The sequence below is a fragment of the Xenopus laevis genome, chromosome 6L, assembly GCF_017654675.1.
Source record: "Xenopus laevis strain J_2021 chromosome 6L, Xenopus_laevis_v10.1, whole genome shotgun sequence".
Lineage (NCBI taxonomy): Eukaryota > Metazoa > Chordata > Amphibia > Anura > Pipidae > Xenopus > Xenopus laevis.
In genome coordinates, this window is record NC_054381.1 from 133,768,967 (window position 1) to 133,778,084 (window position 9,118).

Sequence of the window (9,118 nt, forward strand, 5' to 3'; positions counted from 1 at the left end):
CCTCAATATAATTCTACTTTGACAATTTGCAGAAAATAATATCACTTATTTTGTGCACCATTCGCATTGAGCACCTACCAACAGACACCAAATAAAGTAGTCACTGGAGATGAAAAGAGGGGCACTATAAGATGGAAATAGCTCTGCTTTGCCAATACAGTCAGCTGCAGGCTGTTTAATCAACCGCTGGTAATGTGTTTGGTGCTGTTAAGTCTCACATGGCATTTGCGTCACTGTGATCTCATGGAAAAAAATTTGGCAGTCAAGAGTAGCCCCTCTCCATGTGTTTGACTGGATGTCAACACAAGTGATAACTGAGTGTGTGCTATGTACCTGTACTAGCGATGTGCCTGGTTACCCCCTCTATTTCTAGACCTGCCCCTTTTGTGATGTCATCAGCAGGGTGGGGCATTAAACAGAGGGGGGGGGAAACTGGGTGTGTGTGGGCACGCGCCTATAAAACCGGAAGCAGGCAGTCTAAGGTCATGGGTGGGGAAAGCAGGCAGAAGAGCTGAACCCAAAACAGCTCAGCAAGGTCAGCCCGGACCTGCCCGCAGGTATCAGGCTGGCTCGTACTAATCTGTATCCACTGGAGTAGACAACAACGGGTTTAGATTCATAGGGCAAATGGAGTTCATTTAATAGTTGCCTTGCCTTGTGGTTGAACATATGGGAAAGGGCATTAATGCGTCCATACGCAAGCCATAAAGAGGTTGTAGGTTTTTTTTGGCATGGGATTGGGCATCATTAGAAGCATTTGGAGGTTAACCACTAGATTCACCCATGAGTCACTTTCAAATGTAAAAAAAGTTGGGGAGCAACATAAGCATGCACAAAGTTCCTTATGGTGCAAATATAGGGCGATGATTGGCTATTGGCACCCCTCTATGTGGGCTTGCAGCCTACAGGAGGCTCTGTTTGGCAGTACACAAGGTTTTTATTACGCAACTAAAACTTCCCTTCAAGCCAATAATTAAAAAATAAGCACCTGCTTTGAGGCCACTGGGAGCAACATCCAAGGGGTTGGAGAGCAACATGTTGCTCAGGAGCTGCTGGTTGGGGATCACTGCACTAGATCGTTCCAGTTGCCCCCTGATAATAATAATAATGTACAGTTGCTGAGCTTTAGGGCTTTTACACACTCTCATGTGTTTCCTGAGGTCTGTGCCATTTTTATATGTTCCAAAAGGGAACCCATGAGACAAAAATTGTGTAGAAGAGCCCTAAAGGTCCCCATAGACGCAAAGATTTCTCTTGCCGGACGACTTTTTAGCTATGTCAGACCCAGGGGCGATCCTGGCCCCTCCGCCGCCTGAGGCAGCAGCAGTTGCTGCTGCCCCCCCTCCCCCGGAAATTCGCTCCAGGAATTTTTGTTGCCCCTGGTACCTAGTGGGGCGCTGCCGCCTGAGGCGACAGCCTCAACTTGCCTCATTGGCGAAGCACCCCTGGTCAGACCAATCCTTCGAAGTTATCATTCGGTTAGTGAGATTCGAACGATCAAACATCTTACGATTTTTCGGCCGACATCTGTCAGGAAATTGATCGGCCAGGTCAAAAAATCTTTGTGGGTCCCAGTGCAATCTATCTATGTTTGCAGGGACAAGCAGGCAGCTACCATTTTTCTCCTGGGAAATTGGTCTTTTTAGTTGATGGACAATTTTTACGATCATTCCGAGATAATCGTGGTCTCACGATGATGATCGGATCTTTTCAAAATCTCAACATCTATGGCCAGCTTAAGGCTGACATTAGATAAAGACCCTCTTTTATGTGCATCACAGCTGCAACACTTCGTGATTAATGCACAAGTATTTAAAACCTAGTGCAAGCAATCACTTCTAGAATCTGCAGTCATATAGAATCACACCAGACTGTACAATGTACTTGAGAGGATGAGGTAAAATAATTTTCAGCATAAATTGAGAAAGAGCTGCAGTGAATGCTGTTCTTGCTAGTGTTTATACTACATGAAATCAATTAGGAATGAATTTCTTTTTATCATATCATTTGTTGAGTATCGTACTTATCTCAATTGCATCTTCCTGGATTTAATGAATGTACAGAGCCCTGATGTCACATTAGAAGATAAAGCCTGTATTTCCAGAGATTACATTGAGACAATATGCTCTAACAATGCTGTTGCATTGGATCCTATTACGTATGCTACAAGGCCACCTACTGAAATGGCAGAAGATAGTCTTGTATAGGTTAATGCAATCACCTGCTATGAATCATTCATGTACAGTACTTGAGTCTCAGTGCTTGCAAGCCTCAATGCTCTGAGACAAATATGTTTAATAAGGTGTCGTATTTTAGGGCTCTTACACATGGGCGTTCCCTGCGCTCCACTTTCTTCCGTTCAGCCGCAGGGGAGCGCAGGAGTAAACACACTCAATTATTGTCAAGGGGCTGACGCATGTAAGCGCCAAACGCAGGTGGGACGCAGCATGTTGCATTCCACCTGCGTTTGGTGCTTAAATGCGTCTGTGTGTACAGCCTCCTTGACAATTGTGCATTTACTCCTGCGCTCCCCTGCAGCTGAACGGAAGAAAGCAGAATGCAGGGCAGCATATCGAAAAACACCCGTGTGTAAGAGCCCTAATGGTGCCGTATACAAGTGCAGTCCATGTGTTAGCATGGCCAATACAAGAGGGGGCCTTAAATATGCTTTATGTTTGTAGGGACATCTACCTGGAGAGGTTCCACAAATATATGCTAATATAGATATCCCATAACCTAAGCACAATCCTACTGGACAATCGGGTTCCAGAGAGTATAGTGGCTTTTTAAACCTTCCCCTCTTCACAACTCAGACCCCTGGTGCTTCTCTTTTATTTTCAAACTGGCAAGTTAGTAACGGCAACTATGACTTTGGGTATTTTTAAATTATTAAAGGAGAACTAAACCATTAAAATGAATATGGTTAAAATGCCATATTTAATATACTGAACTTATTGCACCAGCCTAAAGTTTCAGCTTGTCAATAGCAGCAATGATCCAGGACTTCAAACTTGTCACAGGGGGTCACCATCTTGGAAAGTGTCTGTGACACTCACATGCTCAGTGGGCTCTGAGCAGCTGTTGAGAAGCTAAGCTTAGGGCTCTTCACTAATTATCCAGCAGAAAATGAGCTTCCCCCTGTAATATAAGCTGATGCTACAGGTTTGCTGATTATTAAATTCTGATGCTAATTGCACTGGTTTCTGTGCTGCCATGTAGTAATTATCTGTATTAATTACTAATCAGCCTTATATTGACATTTCTATTCTATGTGTACTGTATATTGTGAGTGGGTCCCTAAGCTCAGTAAGTGACAGCAGCACAGAGCATGTGCAGCGAATCAGCAGAAAAGAAGATGGGGAGCTACTGGGGCATCTTTGGAGACACAGATCTTTACTTGTAAAGGGCTGTGGTTGCCTTGGGCTGGTACTGAATCCCAACACATAATGTACAACATTTTTAGCTACTTCTTTAGTTAAGCTTTAGTTCTCCTTTAAGAGAAGCTTGGGGGTTTGGGTTCAAACACAATTACCATACTACTGTGAATTCATACTAATGTGCTCTACGGGATATAAATATTACTGTTGTCCATTCCAGTCCTTGTTTTTTATCCAGAAAGCATCCAATCAGACTACAAAAAGAGCATTGTTTCTTCAATAGGATGTATTACAGTAAACAGAATGTGAATGTCTCCTGCCAGCAGGTAGAATGGTTGGCCTTACTGAAGAAAAACCCTTAATCGAGTCATTTTCTACAGCCGTCTCAAGTGTTAAAAGAAAAAGACAATGGGGATACATGGAAACACAGTGTACAAGATTATCCATTTTAATACCTTTGCTGTGGTTACCCGCTATAACAGATTTGGAAGAGCGGTTTTGTACTGTGTACACTCGTCTTACCATTTAATATTACAAACTGTACAAACACATGCAGGGGTAGATTCAAATAACAATTTACATACAAATAGGTTGATTTCACAGCTGAGATGACTGTATATTTGATATTTATTTTTACAGTTCGTTGATTTCCATGATAAGACCTTTACCAAGCAGATGCCACAAGCTTGCTGAGGGATCAAATCTCAATTGGTAAAAGATTGAGTTTCTTCTCGTTGAGAGTCAGAGTAAATACAGCAGCTGGGGAACACTCTCTAGAAGAGCTGAAACTTAACTAAATTCCACATTTAGGGTCAGTCCACACGAGCAGATTCGGGGAGATTAGTCGTCCCAGCGATAAATTGCCTCTTCTTCGAGGCGACAATCTCCCCAAACTGCCTTTCCCCTGCCCTCTGTCAGCTAAAATGAAAATCGCCTGAGGCAATGCACACGCAGCGCTTCGTTTTCCGAAGTCGCCCGAAGTTTCGTTGTGAAGCAACTTTGGAAAACGAAGTGCCGCGCGTGAATTGCCGCAGGCGATTTTCATTTTAGCTGCCAGAGGGCAGTGGGAAGGCAGTTCGGGGAGATTGTCGCCCCAAAAAAGAGGAGATGTCGCTGGGGCGACTAATCTCCCCGAATCTGCTTGTGTGGACTGACCCTAAGGCAGGTTAAAATAAAGCATACGATTAAAGGAAAATTAATTTTGAGGGCCCTATTATATTATACTATACAGCAGTGAAACATGGTAACATCCCGTTGGGATGATCTGATTGTTTGGTCCAAGTCCCAAGATCATACTGGGGCTGAGCAGACCCACACCAATGAACCCCTATTCCTATGGGATTTTCTAATTTGCCCAATAGATATATATGGCAGTTGGGCAACATCAGGCTGATCTGGTCATTTGGCCCTATTGCCAAACTATTGTATCACAATGACGGGGATATAGGCCAGCGGGGAGTAGACTGCATCAACAAGCCAATGCCCCCTGTCACCCCAATTCGATTTTTAAACATGTCTGTTCAATATCTGCCTGATTTTTGGACAGATATCAGCCAGGTCAGCCTGTTGAAGTGCCCAATACAGTCAGATAAGCTGCCGACTCAGACAGAAGGAGCCAAATTGGGGATAATAGCTGCCTGTGTATGGCCACCTTTAGAAATAGTGACTGTGGCTAGGGTTGCCACCTGCCGGGTAAAAATGGCCGTGACTAATCACCTCTTCTTTAGGGTGACTAATCTCCCCAAACGGCTTCCCCCTGTCTTCCGCCGGCTATAATGAAAAATCGCCTCACGAGGAAACTTCGGGCGACCGCAGGCGGTTTTTCATCATAGCCGGCGGAAGACAGGGGGAAGCCGTTCGGGAGATTAGTCGCCCCAAAGAAGAGGCGATTAGCTGCCAGGTGACAATCTCCCCGAATCGCAGGTGTGCCAACTATTACTATTGTTTATTTTCTAGCAGCTACTAGTAGCTCTGTGTGTCTGCCAGCAAGAATGCGAATTGCCAGCTGGATGGCATACGTATCGCTTCGGTTTTCCAAATTTGCCTCGTGGATAGGCATTTCATTAGAGAACATTTGTCGCTTGCTGACTAATCTCCCAGTGTGCCACCACCCTCAACCAAATGACCAGTCCACACATGAGCCCTCTGTATAAAGAGCTGCTCCTTATCTCAAAGGCTGTAGCTATTCAACTCTATTCTTTTCAGCAACTTACTCTATTTATAGAGGTAGCGCATTCAGTGAAAAACAAAAGGGTTTCCATTACAACTTCAGAATGGTAAGAAATGTAAATATCAATTGGTTTTAAGTAAAAGAATAGGCACAATACATTTTCAACACAAGTCCTATTTATTGAGCTCATTTTTAGCAAAGGGGTATGCAGTATTTTCTATATAGGCACCCGAGAGCCCGTGCCTAGGACAGCATCTATGATTCCAAGATAAACCTGTCTGCTACAAAAAAATACAGCATGTCCCCTTGCCCTAGTAATTGCATAACTGCGTTATAAGCACAAAATAGAACAGAAGCATATAATTGATAGTTTTTATCTTTACAAAAGCCCTACAAGGGCTTGTACACTGCAGATACGGTAAAAACTGACAACGTTTAGAAAACAAGGCACTTTCTGGATTAAAAAACAAAACCTGAAGTGTAAAACATAAAAAGCAAAAGAAATTTGCATAGGTTCTAGCGTAGATATATACAATTAGTGTTCTACAAAGCAAAAAAGCCATTGAATATTGGCACCGATGAAGTGTTTGCAAGTGTGAGGCATAATAATACACAAGGAACAGTGCTGAGCACACAACAGAGCAATGCAACAGGTGTTTAGAGGGAATGGTGTCAGGGTAAGATTCTCCCAGGCTATCTTTATTATCAGGGAGTGAATATTAGAGTTTCTGAACCTTGGCACGATAGATCTACAACAAAGTGCTAATAAACAGCAGAAATTCTTGTTTCTGTAAAGCACACAGTCATATCTACCTGTGATATGTGCACAGATTATATACAAGCATGGGGAGGGGTAAAACTTTAAGAAGAGCTTTCACACATTTTGTTAGTGTTGCTAAAGTGGTTAGCATTAGAATTAAGATTATTCTACTGCACTGACTGGCTGCTAGCTCTTGTGATAGCAATCTACAGGACCCCCCGACAGTGCAGCGGCTCCCAAACTGTGCCCCCCCCTGGATCCTGGAGCAGTGACACGGGGGCTTTGCATGAAGGCTAGCCTGAACTTGAGCAGGGGAGTCAGAGGTAGGAGGTAGTGGTCTCTGGTCTTGGGTAGGACCTGAACAATTAAGAGTGAATGTAGGGCACCCCTCCTAGTGGTTTAACTTTTCCTTGTGCTGTAACAATTAAAAGCTGCTGCTGCCACCTGGGGAGGGAGCCCCGGTGCCACCATCCTACCACCCACCTATCCACCATCCTACCCGTTACCTAAATCTCCCTGCAAATTGAGAACAGGGGTTAAGCTGTAGCCATTGTTACCACTTGGTAAAAAATAATAAAGGTCAATAAATAAGCCTCAACGTGAACTGAAGTGATTTAATTAGGGCATACCCTATTTAATCCTTATATTTATTTCTTGCCCTTATAAAGAACAACAGAGGCAAAACACACCTTTTAAACAAAAAAATGGCCCCATTCTTTTTTCATTACCCTGTGGTCTGTTAGCAATTTGTTGGAGAGGTTGGAGAGTTGAAACAAAGAAGATAATGAGAATGGGGGTTAATAAACAAAGCTTTCATACAATCACATGAAAGCACAGAAAGCTTTAGGCCTTATGTTGGAATTTTTATTCATGTTTCATCCAGAAGAACTGGAAATATATCAGTTTGCTGGCTCACAGAAATATACTTGCAATCAATGTCGACTGGCCCACAGGGATACCAGAAAAAGTCTTGGTGGGCCCAGGTGTCAGTGGGCCTTCACGCTGCTAGACATTGGGCCTATTTCATGGCCATTCCCTATTTCTATGAGAATAAAGTGGCTAGATAGATGGAGTAACAGATTATAGTATGTAAAGAAAAGGGACTAAAAGGGGAATGTAATAAAAGTCGGTAACGGAAAAACTTTTCGCAATGCGAAAAGTTCAGCCTTTGCGCGAATTTAATATAGCTTTTGCGAACCTGGAAACTGTTTAGCGACCACTTCCGACCGTTTGCAAATTTTATAGTTTGCGCCAAAGCACAGTCAATGTATTAAAACTTCTTACTGAAAAAGTCGTTATGTTTGCTCCAAAACATTACGACACCTTCAAGCACTTCTTAAGAGTGCGCAATTAAAATTCCCAATGCGCATTTTAAATTCCCAATGTAATAACAGTTTAAGGAACAATATTACATTGCGAGATGCAGATTTTTATTCTTATTGGTGCGAATTATTTTGCTCTTTGCGCCTTTTATTACACTCCCCCATAAGAGAATAGGAGCACTAAAGGTCCCCATAGACACAAAGATTTTTCTTGCCGAACGACCGATTTTAGCGACGTCCAACCAATCCTTCGAAATTATCGTGCGGTTAGTGGGATTTGAACGATCGTACATCTTACGATTTTTCGGCCGACATTTGTCAGAAAATTGATCGGCCAGGTTAAAAAATCTTTATTGGTCCCAGTGCAATCTATCGATGTTTGCAGGGCCAAGCAGGCAGCTCCCCTTTGTTTTCCTGGCAATATCACTTGAAATTATCTTTTTAGTTGATGGACAATTCGGACAATCGGATCTTTTAAAAATCTTTACAGCTATGGCCATCTTAAAAGTGGGCCCCTGGTCAAAGGTTTTTAGGCAGACCGCTGGTGTCTCAGTCCAACACTGCTTGCAATTTATTAGTGCTGACCAGATGTATGCTGCAACTTTAATCTAAAATCTTAAATTTGGATTATATGGTCAGACAATAATACAAGTTAACTTTGTACAAATGAAGCATATCATATGGCTAATGGGGAAAAGCCGTTGTTTTGAATGGAATCATTGTTACATGTTTGTTTGCTACAATTTTACTTTCGATGCAAAGTCAATTTCACAGGGACCAAAACAATGTGTTTCTATTACTCTCAATGTTTCCGCTCAATGGCCATCCTATTTCACAGACCAACTCAAACTAAATCACACTACTCGTCTGTGTAAATGCTAAAAGGCATCTTCACTTGGGTAAATAGAGAAACAAGTATTTCAGTTTATAATTTATAACCAGTTGCCTATCCTTGCTGGACAATGAATATAGAATAAATAGGCAGGTCACGTTCCTTGTACAAAGCACTTCTGAGGGTTTTTCCATAGGAAAGTACTGTGTCTTTAACACAAACTATATACAAAGAGCTCTTACAGGATATAGTTTAAAAAAACATAATGAGAGCTATTAAATATGTAAGTATGGGTGTTCTTAAAACAATCAACTGTTTGGAAAACAGTTTAAAAATGTGTATCCAGTTCCAGCTTCTTCTCAAGCCACTGAAATCAAGTGACCTTTAATATTGCTGTACACCAGTGAAGCCTACTGTCAGTAACATGTTGCACTAATGATCAATACAGAGTCTCACGAAAGCTCAAAATCCCCCTAAAGGAGGTATATCAAATGTGCCGGTCTATAGTTGGTGTAAACAACTCCCCGAATCCTCAGACAGCTCTTAAAGGAGAAGGAAAGCTACGGAGGCATTTTATTGGCAATAGATTAGCTGCAATAGTGCAAGCTAGAATGCTATATTTATTCTGTAGAATGTTTTACCATACCTGAGTAAAAA